We start from the raw sequence: 16,274 nt of genomic DNA, 5'->3' as shown, positions 1-16,274 counted from the left end.
TTTTTTAAGATTTTATTTATTTATTTGACAGAGAGAGACACAGTGAGAGAGGAAACACAAGCAGGGGGTGTGGGAGAGGGAGAAGCAGGCTTCCTGCCAAGCAGGGATCCCGACGCGGGGCTTGATGCCAGGACCCTGGGATCATGACCTGAGCCGAAGGCAGACGCTTAATGACTGAGCCACCCAGGCACCCCTGGATAGAGTATTCTTGGCTGCAGATTTTTCCCATTCAGCATGTTGAATATATCATGCCACTGCCTTCTGGCTTGCCAAGTTTCTGTTGAGGCATCTGCAGCTAGCCTTATGGGTCTTCCCTTATAATTTAGGGACTTCTTTTATCTTACTGCTTATAGCTTTTTTTCTTTATTGCTATATTTTGCAAATTTAATTATAATATGTCTTGGTGTTGGCCTGCTTTTATTGATTTTTTAAAATTTTTTACTGTTATGTTAATCACCATACATTACATCATTAGTTTTTGATGTAGTGTTCCATGATTCATTGTTTGTGTATAACACCCAGTGCTCCACACAGAACGTGCCCTCTTTAATACCCATCACCAGGCTAACCCACCGCCCCACCCCCCTCCCGTCTAGTACCCTCAGTTTGTTTTTCAGAGTCCATCGTCTCTCATGGTTCGTCTCCCCCTCTGACTTACTCCCCTTCATTCTTCCCCTCCTGCTATCTTCTTCTTTTTTTTTTTTAACATGTATTGCATTATTTGTTTCAGAAGTACAGATCTGTGATTCAACAGTCTTGCACAATTCACAGCGCTCACCACAGCACATACCCTCCTCAATGTCTATCACCCAGTCACCCCATCCCTCCCACCCCCCACCACTCCAGCAACCCTCAGTTTCTTTCCTAAGATTAAGAATTCTTCATATCAGTGAGGTCATATGATACATGTCTTTCTCTGATTGACTTATTTGACTCAGCATAACACCCTCCAGTTCCATCCATATGGTTGCAAATGGCAAGATCTCATTTCTTTTGATGGCTGCATAATATTCCATTGTGTATATATACCACCTCTTCTTTATCCATTCATCTGCCAATGGACATCTTGGCTCTTTCCACAGTTTGGCTATTGTGGACATTGCTGCTATAAACATCGGGGTGCACGTACCCCTTCGGATCACTACATTTGTATCTTTGTGGTAAATACCCAGTAGTGCAATTGCTGGATCCTAGGGTAACTGTATTTTCAACTGTTTGAGGAACCTCCATACTGTTTTCCAGAGTGGTTGCACCAGCTTGCATTCCCACCAACAACAGTGTAGGAGGGTTCCCCTTTCTCCACATCCCCGCCAACATCTGTTGTTTCCTGACTTGTTAATTTTAGCCATTCTGACTGGTGTGAGGTGGTCTCTCATCAAGGTTTTCATTTGGATTTCCCTGATGCCGAGCGATGTTGAGCACTTTTTCATGTATCTTTTGGCCATTTGGATGTCTTCTTTGGAAAAATGTCTGTTCATGTCTTCTGCCCATTTCTTGATTGGATTATTTGTTTGTTGGGTGTTGAGTATGGTAAGTTCTTTATAGATTTTGGATACTAGCCCTTTATCTGATATGTCATTTGCAAATATTTTCTCCCATTCTGTCAGTTGTCTTCTGGTTTAGGGACTGTTTCTTTTGCTGCGCAAAAGCTTTTTATCTTGATGAAATCCCAATAGTTCATTTTTGCCCTTGCTTCCCTTGCCTTTTGTGATGTTTCTAGGAAGAAGTTGCTGTGGCTGAGGTCGAAGAGGTTGCTGCCTGTGTTTCTCCTTTAGGATTTTGATGGACTCCTGTCTCACGTTTAGGTCTTTCAACCATTTGGAGTCTGTTTCTGTGTGTGGTGTAAGGAAATGGTCCAGTTTCATTCTGCATGTGGCTGTCCAATTTTCCAAACACCATTTGTTGAAGAGACTGTCATTTTCCTTTGGACATTCTTTCCTGCTTTGTCAAAGATGAGTTGAGCATAGAGTTGAGGGTCCATTTCTGGGCTCTCTCTTCTGTTCCATTGATCTATGTGTCTGTTTTTGTGCCAGTACCATACTGTCTTGATGATGACAGCTTTGTAATAGAGCTGGAAGTCTGGAATTGTGATGCCGCCAGCTTTGAATTTCTTTTTCAATATTTCTCCGGCTATTCGGGGTCTCTTGTGGTTTCATACAAATTTTAGAATTATTTGATCCATTTCTTTGAAAAAAGTGGTTGGTATTTTGATGGGGATTGCACTGAATGTGTAGATTGCTCTAGGTAGCATTGACATCTTCACAATGTTTGTTCTTCCAATCCATGAGCATGGAACGTTTTTCCATTTCTTTGTGTCTTCTTCAATTTCTTTCATGGATATTTTATAGTTTTCTGAGTACAGATCCTTTGCCTCTTTGGTAAAATTTATTCCTAGGTATTTTATGGTTTTGGGTGCAATTGTAAATGGGATCGACTCCTTGATTTGTCTCTCTTCTGTCTTGTTGTTGGTGTATAGGAATGCCACTGATTTCTGTGCATTGATTTTATATCCGGCTACTTTACTGAATTCCTGTATGAGTTCTAGCAGTTTTGGGGTGGAGTCTTTGGGGTTTCCCACATACAGTATCATATCATCTGCAAAGAGTGAGAGTTTGACTTCCTCTTTGCCGATTTGGATGCCTTTGATTTATTTTTGTTGTCTGATTTCTGTGGCTAGGACTTCTAATAGTATGTTGAATAGCAGTGGTGACAGTGGACATCCCTGCCGTGTTCCTGACCTTAGGGGAAAAGCTCTCAGCTTTTCCCCATTGAGAATGATATCTGCTGTAGGTTTTTCATAGATGGCTTTTATGATATTGAGGTATGTACCCTCTATCCCTATACTCTGAAGAGTTTTGATCAAGAAAGGATGCTGTGCTTTGTCATATGCTTTTTCTGCATCTATTGAGAGGATCATATGACTCTCGTTCTTTCTTTTGTTAATGTATTGTATCACATTGATTGATTTGTGGATGTTGAACCAACCTTGCAGCCCAGGGATAAATCCCACTTGGTCATGGTGAATAATCCTTTTAATGTACTGTTGGATCCTATTGGCTAGTATTTTGGTGAGAATTTTTGCATCCATGTTCATCAAGGATATTGGTCTGTAATTCTCCTTTTTCATGGGGTCTTTGTCGGATCAAGGTAATGGTGGCCTCATAAAACGAGTTTGAAAGTTTTCCTTCCGTTTCTATTTTTTGGAACAGTTTCAGGACAATAGGTATTAATTCTTCTTGAAATGTTTGGTAGAATTCCCCTGGGAAGCCATCTGGCCCTGGGCTTTTGTTTCTTGGGAGATTTTTGATGACTGCTTCAATTTCCTAGTGGTTATAGGTTTGTTCAGGTTTTCTCTTTCTTCCTGGTTCAATTTTGGTAGTTGATACATCTCTAGGAATGCACCCATTTCTTCCAGGTTATCTAATTTGCTGGCATAGAGTTGCTCATAATATGTTCTTATACTTGTTTGTATTTCTTTGGTGTTGGTTGTGATCTCTCCTCTTTCATTCATGATTTCGTTGATTTGGGTCATTTCTCTTTTCTTTTTGATAAGTCTGGCCAGCGGTTTATCAATCTTGTTAATTCTTTCAAAGAACCAGCTCCTAGTTTCGTTGATCTGTTCTACTGTTCTTTTGGATTCTAGTTCATTGATTTCTGCTCTGATCTTTATTATTTCTCTTCTCCTGCTGTGTTTAGGCTTTATTTGCTGTTTTTTCTCTAGCTCCTCTAGGTGTAGGCTTAGGTTGTGTATTTGAGACCTTTCTTGTTTCTTGAGAAAGGCTTGTATTGCTATATACTTTCCTCTCAGGACTGCCTTTGCTGAGTCCCAAAGATTTTGAACAGTTGTGTTTTCATTTTCATTGGTTTCCATGAATTTTTTTAGTTCTTCTTTAATTTCCTGGTTGACCCATTCATTCTTTAGTAGGATGCTCTTTAGCCTCCATGTCTTTGAGTTCTTTCCGACTTTCCTTTTGTGATTGATTTCTAGTTTCAAAGCATTGTGGTCTGAAAATATGCAGGGAATGATCCCAATCTTTTGGTACCGATTGAGACCTGATTTGTGACCTAGGATGTGATCAATTCTGGAGAATGTTCCATGGGCACTAGAGAAGAATGTGTATTCCGTTGCTTTGGGATGGAATGTTCTGAATATGTCTGTGAAGTCCATTTGGTCCAGTGTGTCATTTAAAGTCTTTATTTCCTTGTTGATCTTTTGCTTAGATGATCTGTCCATTTCAGTCAGGGTGGTGTTAAAGTCCCCCACTATTATTGTATTGTTGTCAATGTGTTTCTTTGCTTTTGTTATTAATTGCCTTATATAATTGGCTGCTCCCATGTTAGGGGCATAGATATTTACAAATGTTAGATCTTCTTGTTGGATAGACCCTTTAAGTGGATATAGTGTCCTTCTTCATCTCTTATTACAGTCTTTGTTTTAAAATCTAATTTGTCTGATATACGGATTGCCACCCCAGCTTTCTTTTGGTGTCCATTAACATGGTAAATGGTTTTCCACCCCCTCACTTTCAATCTGGGCATGTCTTTGGGTCTAAAATGAGTCTCTTGCAGACAGCATATCGATGGGTCTTGTTTTTAATCCAATCTGATAGCCTGTGTCTTTTGATTGGGGCATTTAGCCCATTTACATTCAGGGTAACTGTTGAAAGGCATGAATTTAGTGCCATTGTATTGCCTGTAAGGTGACTGTGACTTTATATTGTCTGTGTTCCTTTCTGATGTATGCTGCTTTTAGGCTCTCTCTTTGCTTAGAGGACCCCTTTAATAGTTCTTGTAGGGCTGGTTTCTTGTTCACAAATTCCTTTAGTTTTTGTTTGTCCTGGAAGGTTTTTACCTCTCCTTCTATTTTCAATGACAGCCTAGCTGGATATGGTATTCTTGGCTGCATATTTTTCTTGTTTAGTGCTCTGAAGATATCATGCCAGTCTTTCTGGCCTGCCAGGTGTCTGTGGATAGGTCTGTTGCCAATCTAATGTTTCTACCATTATAGGTTACATATCTCTTCTCCCGAGCTGCTTTCAGTATTTTCTCTTTGTCTCTGAGACTCGTAAGTTTTACTATTAGATGTTGGGGAGTTGACCTATTTTTATTGATTTTGAGAGGGGTTCTCTGTGCCTCCTGGATTTTGATGCCTGTTTCCTTCCCCACATTAGGGAAGTTCTCTGCTATAATTTGCTCTAATATACCTTCTGCCCCTCTTTCTCTTTCTTCTTCTTCTGGGATCCCAATTATTCTAATGTTGTTTCATCTTATGGTATTGCTTATCTCTCGAATTCTGCCCTCGTGATCCTGTAGTTGTTTATCTCTCTTTTTCTCAGCCTCTTTATTTTCCATCATTTGGTCTTCTGTATCGCTGATTCTCTCTTCTGCCTCATTTATCCTAGCAGTTAGTTCCCCCATTTTTGATTGCACCTCATTAATAGCCTTTTTGATTTCGACTTGGTTAGATTTTAGTTCTTTTATTTCTCCAGAAAGGGTGTCTCTAATAACTTCCATGCATTTTTCAAGCCCAGCTAGTATCTTAAAGTCATGATACTGAACTCTAGGTCTGACATTGTACTAATGTCCGTATTGAGTAAGTCCCTGGCAGATGGTACTACCTCTTGTTCTTTTTGCTGAGGTGATTTTTTTTTGTCTTGTCATTTTGTGCAGAGGAGAATAGATGAATGAGAGAACAAAATGCTAACAGGTTAACAACGTCCCCAGCAAATATACTCTATACAAATCAGAAAAGACTTGAAACCAGGGAAAAGAAAGGGAAAGAAAGAAAAAAGAAAAAAAAAAAAAAGAAAAAGATAAAAACAAACAAAAACAGAAAAAGTAAAAAAAAAACAGAATATGATCAAATATGATCAGGCTAGTGCATAGATCAGTGCCACACACTAGATTTGGGCCATCTTTTGGTCTGTTAGAAGAAAGTGCCTCCTAAAATTTTAAAGGAAGAAAGCCTTATATATGTACAAAATAAGGGTTGATACAATGAAGGGATGGAAGATGAATGTAAAGATGAAAAGTATAAAAGATTTAATAAAAGGAATTGATAAGATAAGTTGTTTGAAAAAAGAATGAAGAAGACTTAAAAAAAAAGAAAAGAAAAAAAAAGGAGAGACTGTGATCAGGCAGCAGACTAGAACAAAGCCATACACTAGTGATTTAGGGTATATTTTGATCTGTTAGAAGAAATTGTATATCAAAATTTTAAAGAGAGAAGAACTTATATATATATATTCCAAAAATATGGGGAACTACTATGACGGGATAGAATATGACTCTAAAAATGAAAAATGAAAAATGTTTTTTTAAAAAAGGGATTGATAAGGTGTTGGTTGAAAAAGGGAAAAAGAAAAATAAAAAAAAAAAAACAGTTAAAAAAAGTTAACTTTGAAAAACTAATGAATCATGGTAAAAAAGCCATGAATTCTATGTGCAATATTCCCCTAGCGCTGGAGTTCTCCCATTCTCCTTGACAGTAAACTTGGTCTTGGCTTGCTGGCTGTTCATGCTGATCTTCTGGTGGAGGGGCCTGTTGCCGTGGTTCCCAAATGTCTTTGCTGGAGGCGGAATTGCCCCGCCCTTGTGAGTCCAGGCTAAGCAATCTGCTTGTGTTTGCTCTCAGGACCTTTTGTTCCCTGCAAGCTCTGGTACAGCTTTGGAGGATGAGAGTGAAAATGGTGGCCTCCCACTCTCTGCCTGGAGGAGCTGAGAACTCGGGGCCCCGCTCCTCAGTGCGCCCCCAGAGAAAAGCAGTCACTCCCGTCTTCCCGGTCTCTGGCCGCACTCTGTGCTCACCCGGCCTGTGACCGAGTGTTTCTCTCTCTGGCACCCGACCCCATGTGGAGTCTCCAAACCCAGCAGATCCCTGCGGTGTGCTCCCGCGCCGCTCCTCCCGGGGGAGGAAGGGGAGTCTCCCTGGCTCTGCGCTTGTTGGGTCCCTGCTGGAGGCGCAGTGGTCCGACTGGGCCGTGGATCACAGTTTATGGCAACCCCGAGCTGAGAGCCCGCGCCTCGGCTCCATCTCTGCAGCCAGCTTCCCTGTTCCGATACCTGGGAGCTCTGCTGCACTCAGGCACCCCCTGTCTTTCTGTGACCCCGAGCGTCCTGAGACCACACTGTCCCGCGAGGGTTCCACCCCCCGCTTAGCCACTGGAGCGACGTTCCTCCGCGGAGCCGGCTTCTAAAAGTTCCGGTTTTGTGCTCCGCGGCTCTATCACTTGCCCTAAGCGGCCAACGGAGGCCCCCTCCCTGCCGTCTAACCTCCGGAATATCGCCTCGGATTCACCTCTCCACAGGTCCTACCTTCCAGTAAGTGGTCGCTTCTCTGTTCAGAGAGTTGTTGCTACTCTCCTCTTTGATCTCCTGTTGAGTTCGTAGGTGTTCAGAATGGTTTGATCCCCATTCAGCTGAATTCCTGAGACCAGACGAAATCCAGGTCTCCTACTCCTCCCCCATCTTCGCTTTTATTGATTTTGATAGCAGTTCCCTGTGCTTCCTGGATCTGGATGTCCAGATTAGGGAACTTTTCAGCTAGTATATCTTCAAATAAATGTTCTCTCTTCTTCTTCTGGGACTTCTGAATATGAATGTTATTATGTTTGATGGAGTCACTGAGTTCCCTATACATGTCAACTATTCTTATAATCCCCTTCTGTTCTTTTTCTCTTTCTAGTGATCTTTCACTTTGCACTGCTCAGGAGCCAGGGAGTCTCTTCCTTCCATATCTCTACTCTTCCTATTAAGGCTGCAAAGTTAGACTTTTTCCCCTCTTGTTTTTATTCCAGTCTTCCAGTTCTGTTTTTGTTATCAATCACGTAATTCTGCATCACAAAAATTAATAGTCCTCTTAGAAAGGGAGTGAAGGGAAAGGTCCAGCAAAATAAATTTCCTTTCTGGGGGAATGGAAGGTTTGGAACACTAACATTTTAACCAAATTTGCCTTTAGTGCACTTAAAAAACTGATTAAATACAATGCTTATTAAATTCATTCTTAATACCAAGCTGAGAATAAAGCATTATTAATTCCTTTGAAAATAAAGTCCCTGTTCATTGAATGTAATAATTAGGAGAAGTAGAAGCCGAAAAGAATGTCATTCATTAATTTGAGACAAATATAGAGTAGAATATCAGAGAAAATCCTGCAGATCACAAAATTATAATATAGTGAGAACAAACATGCACCCTCAGGGAAAAATGATCAGGGGGTCACAGAGGACATCGAATAACAGGGCAACTATGTAGCACTAATGAAGACTGAGCTGAACTCAGAAATAAGAGAAATGGCAAAACTTTCTTACCCTCATACTCATCTTGGAAAGACATTTTCTAGCTCTTGTACTGATTTTGTAGGATTCAGGAAAATTTCAGCTAAGTTTGGATGATAGTCACAGGTATGATTAATCACTTTTGAAAAGAAAAAGATGAAGTATGAGTTTTACAAGAGAGGATGGCACCTGTCTTCACTTGTGGCTTTAAGAACTGATTGATATAATAGTGAGGCATATTTGGTTAGTCTCTGGGAAAAAATTATCACATGGTGTTAAAGTAGCAGAGAACATTTTTTTTTTTTAGATTTTATTTATTTGAGAGAGAGAGAGAGAGATAGTGAGAGAGAGCACAAGTGGGGAGCAGAGGCAGAGGTAGCAGAGAACATTTTTAAAAATTTTTTTAAATTTTTAATTTTTTGAAAGATTTTTTATTTCTCTGAGAGGGAGAGAAAGAGAGAGAGCACAAGCAGGGGGAGCGGCAGGCAGAGGGAGAGGAAGAGGGAGAAGCAGGCTCTCCGCTGAGCAGGGAGCCCGACGTGGGACTCGATCCCAGGGCCCTCATCCCAAGGACCCTGGATCATGACCTCAGCTGAAGGTCTCAGCTGACTGATCCACCCAGGGCCCCAATTTTTTTTTTTTTTTAAATAGACAATGTGTTGAATCACATTCTGGGGAAGGCTTAGGAAATAAGTTTTATTTTTGAGCTCTTAACAACTGTGGAGGCAGGAATAAGAATGCTCTGGGTTAACACGTGTAGGGTTTTTCCTGCTCCAGAGTCAATGATTTTGTGAAGTGTCTTAAAAAAATGTATTCCCCAAGATTGCACAAAACACCTTCATTCCTCTTTGTGCATACATGTGATTTATTTCTTGTTTCTGGAACTTACTACTTAATGCTTCTAAGTTCATGAATATTTTAAATCAATTACCTAATCAATAGAGAAATTTTTCTCCTATTATGTTTGGCTAATTTAACATTTGGCCAAATCAGAATGGTTGAATAAGATTCTACCAAATGTTATAGCATATCTTTGTAGTGTTTTTAAAGGTATTTGCTAGGGTCCATATTTCCCTAGAGAGAGTTGAGGTTCTTCAAGAAAATCTTCCTAAATCATAACTGCTCTTGCCTTAATTTGAAATAAGCAGTATGTCTTTTAAATGTGTATATAAGTTTCATTTATTTTACCATTATCTCTCCCTCTTGATAACTAGAGAGGTGTACATACATACTTGTGTTAACCCCAGTGTGTTAGGATTGATGTAGCCTATAACTTAACCTTATGTCCTGGAAATATGCCATAGTCGTGTACTCTAAACTAGAACCCTCATATTGTTACCTTACATGGATGAGAAGAGAAGGATGAATACTGTGTCCTTATTGCTTGCTTATCATGGCGTGGTTGTGTTTTTCTTTAACACAGAGAAAAGGCAATTCATTATTGGTTTCCCTTCATTTCGTTTCAGGCAAATGTTGGATTTTTACAAAGCTTGCAAGAAATTGTATATAGACCACGTGGGGAAGTAGCTTGTGCTATCAATAGATAAAGTTTCTTGTTATCCTTATTTCTAGGTATTACTATGTTGGCCTTTTGAATTTCAGTTTGGGGAGTAAATGCTCAAAAGCTTCAATACCCAGCAGGACAAGAACTCGTGGACCAAAGGGACTTTCTTTTGGTTGCTTTAGAGGGCAAACTATTTCCAAGACTTGCAAAGCTATTTTGGTTAGGAACACAGAAATGATAATTTTGTCTCTCAGTGACATTTATAAGGAACTATTTATAGTGGTGGAAGTCTCTCTTTGGATTATGTTTTTATTAACCTTCTTCTGTTGGATAGACTTGTACCTTGATGCTATTTTAACATGATAAGATGGTTGTTTCATTTTCCATCAATGAGGCAAAAGACCCACCTTATAAGGCTTCCTACCCTGTGGCATCACCTGAATACCTCCGAGTCATGGCTTCAGTTCAGCCCCTGAGTCAGAGAGAATTCTCTCCGGAGTTTTCAGCTGGAGTTTTCCAATCCTAGCTTGCTATCACATTGCCTGGAGAACTTTTTTACTCCATTCCTACTCATGTTTTAAACCATATTCCCTTCCACCCTGACTTTCTGGGGGCAAAGCTGATGCTTTGCCTGCCTTTGGAATGCCTGACTCCAGGGCACACAAATGCAAATCTCTGGTGCCTCTAAGATAGTATTCTGCCCCATAGACCTTTCTAGTCTGGAGGTCAAAGTAGTGGGGACCCTTAAGTTCTTAGTAGTGCCCCTGACAATTTAAAGAGGTACATAGGTGGAGAATGATGTCTTCCCAGCTGGAATGGGTAGCAGAGTTATAGGGATGCTCCTCTGCTCCTAAATTACTCCACCACTTGGAAAATCTTTCAGATGACTTAAGCTAATGCCTTCTCCTTTTGATATTTTGCCCATGTTAATTTGAGTTTTCATTCTTTCAGGTTGCGTGGACGCTCATTTTTTTTTTAAACACCTGTCTCCTCTACCTAGCAAGGTAAAAAAGATACATAAAAACTCATTTAATTTCTCTAGATTCTTTAATAGGTTTAATTAACTTTCTCATTTGCCATTTGAATATGAAAGACTTTTTGAATATCAAAAATTTCATGTACCTTGAAAAGAAGCTTATGTGTGTCATTGGCTGCCTGGTTGATAAAATGACTTTGGTGGGAGAGAATGTTAGCAATGTATGAATGAAAGATCCTGATTTAGGTGTTATTTGGACTAAGGTAGAAGAGAAGTCACACTCTGAATTATTTTTTTCTCTGGTGGGAGATCAATACTGTCTAGACATGGTCTCATTATGACTTTGCATTGACTAAGGCAGACTCAGTCAACAGTGGGGCTGACATTCCTCTAATCCAGGCTGCTGGTGGGATATTTGTGTTGCGCCTTACTACAGAGAACCTCAGATTCACTGGTGTCCACTCTGTGTATCCCAGCATCACCCCTCTCAACTGTAGGGTTAGCCTAGATGACAACATATGCCAACTCCTGACTTTTTTAAAAAGAGTCTGAATCCTAGAAGTCCTGGGAGCTGCTCTCTAGGATTTCCTAGCATGCTTGGTGATAGTTGCATAGGGCGTGAGAGGAACTTTGGAGCATTTGAATCCTCTGTGGTCTCTCAAACATAAAACCAGAGACAGTCATACAACTCACATGTAGAGGCCACATCTGAAAGCTCAGCTATATTCCCTGTCATACAGCTGCCTCCCCATTAACTTCTACCAATAATATCCTCATGGATGGAAATGTCACCAGTTTTATATTCAGATTAATTCTCATTTATAAGAAATTTTCATCTATTTGAGTACATTTTTAAATTGAGGATGTTTATGATTCTTCACCTAGGATCAGAACTTAAAAATCATGTCATCTCCCTGTTAGATATTCAGACTCCTGGCTGTGGTGCTCTGCAAAGAATCTTAAGTTCTTCGTTTGTGGTTATTTGTTGTCATTTTGCAAGAGAGTGAAGCAATGTCTGAGCCACTAGAGGCCAGAGGTGGCCCAGCCTGACTGGGTTTCCAACAGTGGAGTAAATGTGATTTGTCTAGCATCTTTACTTTTAAACTTTGGGAAAGATGACTGTAGACAATGAGAAATAATGCTGATTATAAAAAGGATTGCTCATGATAAAAGATCTCTTTCTGGAAATTTAAGTGTTCTAATAGATTAGCATTATTGATCATTCTCTTTCCACATAGTCTACAGATGATCTTAGAATCCTGAAACTATTATTCTTCCTTGTCTAGTGTAATTACCAGAACAAGGAATAATCTAATTAAAAGACAACAAGGATGTGTTCTAATTGTTCTAATAAATTATGCTAATACTCAATGCATTTAGTTACTTTGCAACAGGAATTTATTTAATGGGTTGACAGCTTGTCTTTTATTGCCACAATCTTAACTTTCATTTCTTCTAAACAAGACAACTTACAGTAGGATAGTTAACTATCCAAAAATCATTTGGGTCATTAAGAGAATCTAAGATTCCATGTAATACATATGGATGAAGAAATGGGTCTGGGGTTTTCTAGATAAAATAATGACCCAAGGCAGAAGAAGGTAAAGTAATGACCAGTAGAGTCTATAGTAAAAATAAGTAACTGACTGTTGCAGTGAAGACAATGGGCTTTTCATTTGTTTTTTAATTATCAAGTGTAGTGCTACATGATAATATGGTACTAATTCACATAATTGTGTTTGCTTAATTTTAGACATTTTATACAAATCTATTAGACACCATATTGTTTATTACATATATGAGATGGTGCCTGAATTAAAGTAATGCCATAATGAGGCAAAAATTCAGGAAATCACTTCTGATATGCCTTATGTTTTCTACAGAAGATGCCAGTCTCCCTGCTGATTTGAACATAATTGAGATATAGTTTGTTGCATAACTGTATGAGGAAGGCCTCAATGCAGGGTGAAAAAAGATGTCCAAAAGGACCCGAGGAGAAATAAAAAATCCGTGTAGAGAATGGAGGGAAACCTACAGATCAATTCTAAATAAATACAGCCACTCAACATATTTGAGAAAAGCAGATTCCCAGGTTGATTTCTGTTATTCTCCCTTTTGACATAACAATCTTTGAAATCTAATTAACAAGCCTTCAGGTAGAAAGGGATTTCAGTACTTTTCAAGACTAGAAAGTGTTTTTGGAAGGGACGTTTTCTCACAAGATAAGAATTCTGTGGGAATATTTTTCCATTTTTGAAAGATTAATCCATTCAAATTGTCAAGTTCATCAAGGAGCATGGGGCTGACACATATACAGATTCTAGTTTATACTCATAAAGTTAACTTACTTAAGAACAACAGCCATAGAGACAAAACCAAACAACATGCACACCATAAAAGAAATGAGAATTAAAAGAAAATTATCTTTAGTGACAAAGGAATGCAAGCAAATTCCTTCCCATTCTGAAGTGCATCAGCCAAACAGGTTGATGATTTTTTTGGCAGTTTGCTTCTTGTCTTAATATTCTAGTTCACTTCTTCATTTTCAAGGAGAAACTTTCATAAGTTCTTTTTCTGTTCTAAAAAGGTGACATTTCTTTCAAGTCCATCAGGCTTGAAGATTTCTTTCCTTTAAAGGAGGCTGAGTGCTATGGAGCTGCTAACCCAACTGAAAACCCCTCACCACCGGGTCTAAATTAGATTAAGTACCCAGGTGGGTCTGACCTTCCTTGTTTCCAAGGCACGGACAATGTCTGCCTTTGAGAAGCAGCATGCTTGGGACACTCATTTCTTTTCTTTTTTTTTTTAACTTTGACAATTTTTTCTTACTGTGGAAAAATATAAATAACATAAAAATTTCCATTTTAAGCATTTTTAATATACAATTCAGTAGCATTAAATATGACTTTTTAAAATGATTTGGACTGAAAAGGAAATAAGCCTGTGCTCAAGTAAACACTTACATTGTACATAGAGATTTTTAAATTTTTATTCTGCTTTTTATTGTTTCTACCCATTCTGAAATTATTTTTTTTTAAAGATTTTATTTATTTATTTGGCAGAGAGACAGCAAGAGAGGGAACACAAGTAGGGGGAGTGGGAGTGGGAGAAGCAGGCTTCCCGCTGAGCAGGGAGGCCGATGTGGGGCTCGATCCCAGGACCCTGGGATCATGACCTGAGCCGAAGGCAGATGCTTAACGACTGAGCCACCCAGGTGCAACCTCTGAAATTAATTTTTACCAAAAGTGTGATACTAGTTATAACCAGTGATACCCGTCTATGAGAAGCCAGAACAGAAGTCCATCTACATTCTAGAAGAGACTCTAGATGCTCCTAGTGGGTTGGGAAGGGTATGTGGCTGGAGGTCAGCATAAACAATGGTGGCTGGGGGTAGAGGAACCATGTTTCTCTCTGAAGGTCCTGTGGGCATTTCTGGATCTCAGAGTGTAAATTTGACATGTTGGACATAAATCTGATATTTTTTCCTCAGCGGCTGGCATTGGAAATTTTTGTGTAGTAAATAATGCAAAATACCAGTTAATATTTTGACAAAAACTGACATTATCTGGGGAATTCAAAGCTACAGGAAGGCTGAAACACGTCACGTCACTTAAGATGCTGCCATCTAGCCATTGACTTGAGCCATGCCGCTTCACTCACTGATCACAGAGACCCTGAAATCATTCCACAGGCAGGATAGAGTGTGCTTAAAATGGAGTGCAGGAGGCAGGGACTCGGCTGAGTGTTCTATTTTTATTGGCCCTTAACACTTCCTACCAGTACATAAACTAAATTTTGATACTATGAGAATATAGTGTTAATGATTCATTGAAAAGCTACGTTTAAAAGCGTGTAATACTAGCAGTCATTGTTTTGAATATTATGTTCACCAGTTTCATCTATTTGGCAGTTCCCTCTGGTACCTAGATTAAAATTTAAACTCCTTAGTAGAGGATGAGGGCCCCTGGCACTCCCCACTTACTTGTATTTCCCTCTTCATCTCCCCTTAATCCTATGAATGTTCTGTACTTCAGTTGGGCATTACTTCATATCATTTCCCAAACATGCCATGTTCACTTCTCTTAGGCTTTTGCACATGCTTCTCCCTCTGCTTGGAAACTCCTTGAACTACTGAACCTTCAGAATCTAGCTCACACATCTCCTCCAAGAAGCTTCTGCCAATTCTCCCAAACAGTGCAGCTCTCATTCTCTCTGTGTCAGCACTCTGACCATTAACAGTCTTGCATTTTTGCTCTTAAAACACATAATTATTTTTACATGTCTATTCCTCCTGCCAGAATCAGAGTTCCTTGTAGCCTAGTGACATTTCAACTCAATGGTCTCCAGTTTATTATGTATATATATGTATTTTAGCTCTCCCTACATCTCTCATTTTTGAGTTTCTGCTAAGACTCAGGAACTTAAAGCTTTCAAGTACTGAATGAAAATGACAGTCAACCTGGAGTTAACTCAGAATCCTATAGCCAGTGAAAACATCCTTCAGGAATGAAAGGAAAGTCAAGATATTCTCAGATGAAGGAAAACCAAGAGAATTTGTGACCAGTAGAGCTACTCCAAAAGAATGGCTAACAGAAAGGAAATGATTAAAAAAAAAAAATGGAACCTTGGAACAGAGGAAGGAAGGAAGAACACAGTAAGCAAAAATACTGGTAAATACATTAGGCTTATTTTTTCCTCTTGAAATTTCTAAATTATATTTAAAGATTGAAGTAAAAATTATAGTACTCTTGATGTGGCTGCAAATGATTGCACTATTTAAGTTAATTATAAATGGAGACAGTAAAGGGACATAAAGGGAGGTAAGGTTTCTATACTTTGTTCAGACTGGTAAAATGGTACCAGGCATTTTATATTCATAAGCTATGAATATATAATATAATACCTAGAGCAACCACTATAAGAGTTATACAAGGAGATGTACTCAAAAACAATTTAGAGACATTAAAATAGAATTCCAAAAAATGTTCAGATAACCTATAAGAAGGCAGGAAAACAAAAACAGAAAAACAAAACAGAGAGAACAGAGAGCAAACAAAAATAAAATGCTAGGCTAAGTCCTAAAATTACATTAAAGTTAAATGGTCTAAATATACCACTTACAACAGAGACTGGCAGAGTCGTTTAAAAAACATGACCCAATTATATACTGTCTATAAGAAACTCACTTCAAATATAACAAAAGAGGCAGATTAGAAGTAAAAGGAAGTAAGAAATATATCATGCTAAGTATTAATTAAAAGAAAGCAGGAGTAGCTGGTTCTTGAAAGAAGTTAATAAAATTGACAGACATCTAGGAAGACTGACAAGGAAAAAAGGATGGAAGACACAAATTACCAATATCAGGAATGAAACAGGATATCACAATGGGCCCTACAGCTATCAAAAGGATAATAAAAGAATGCTATGAACAACTCTCCACACATAAATTTGACAACTTAGAAAAAATAGATCCTCTTTCTCAAAAAACACCAACTTCCACAATTTACCCAATGTGAAA

General features: G+C 38.9%; 1 protein-coding gene across 10 annotated transcripts in view; it reads left to right on the top strand.

The window, feature by feature from the left end:
* Positions 1 to 16,274, top strand: part of FHIT (fragile histidine triad diadenosine triphosphatase) — a 1,457,066-nt gene that overhangs the window by 375,788 nt on the left and 1,065,004 nt on the right. For 7 of the 10 annotated variants that reach the window (XM_035725008.1, XM_035725006.1, XM_027587841.1 and 4 more), the window contains one exon: positions 10,732 to 10,784. The exons of the other annotated variants lie outside the window; for them this stretch is intronic. The gene's annotated coding sequence lies outside the window, so the exon portion shown is untranslated. Of the gene's footprint in view, positions 1 to 10,731; positions 10,785 to 16,274 lie in introns of those variants that run through there. 10 annotated transcript variants of the gene reach the window in all.

The sequence above is a fragment of the Zalophus californianus genome, chromosome 1, assembly GCF_009762305.2.
Source record: "Zalophus californianus isolate mZalCal1 chromosome 1, mZalCal1.pri.v2, whole genome shotgun sequence".
In the NCBI taxonomy this organism is placed as follows: domain Eukaryota; kingdom Metazoa; phylum Chordata; class Mammalia; order Carnivora; family Otariidae; genus Zalophus; species Zalophus californianus.
The sequence above is the reverse complement of the archived record's forward strand: the minus strand, read 5'-3'. Positions and strand labels throughout refer to the sequence as shown.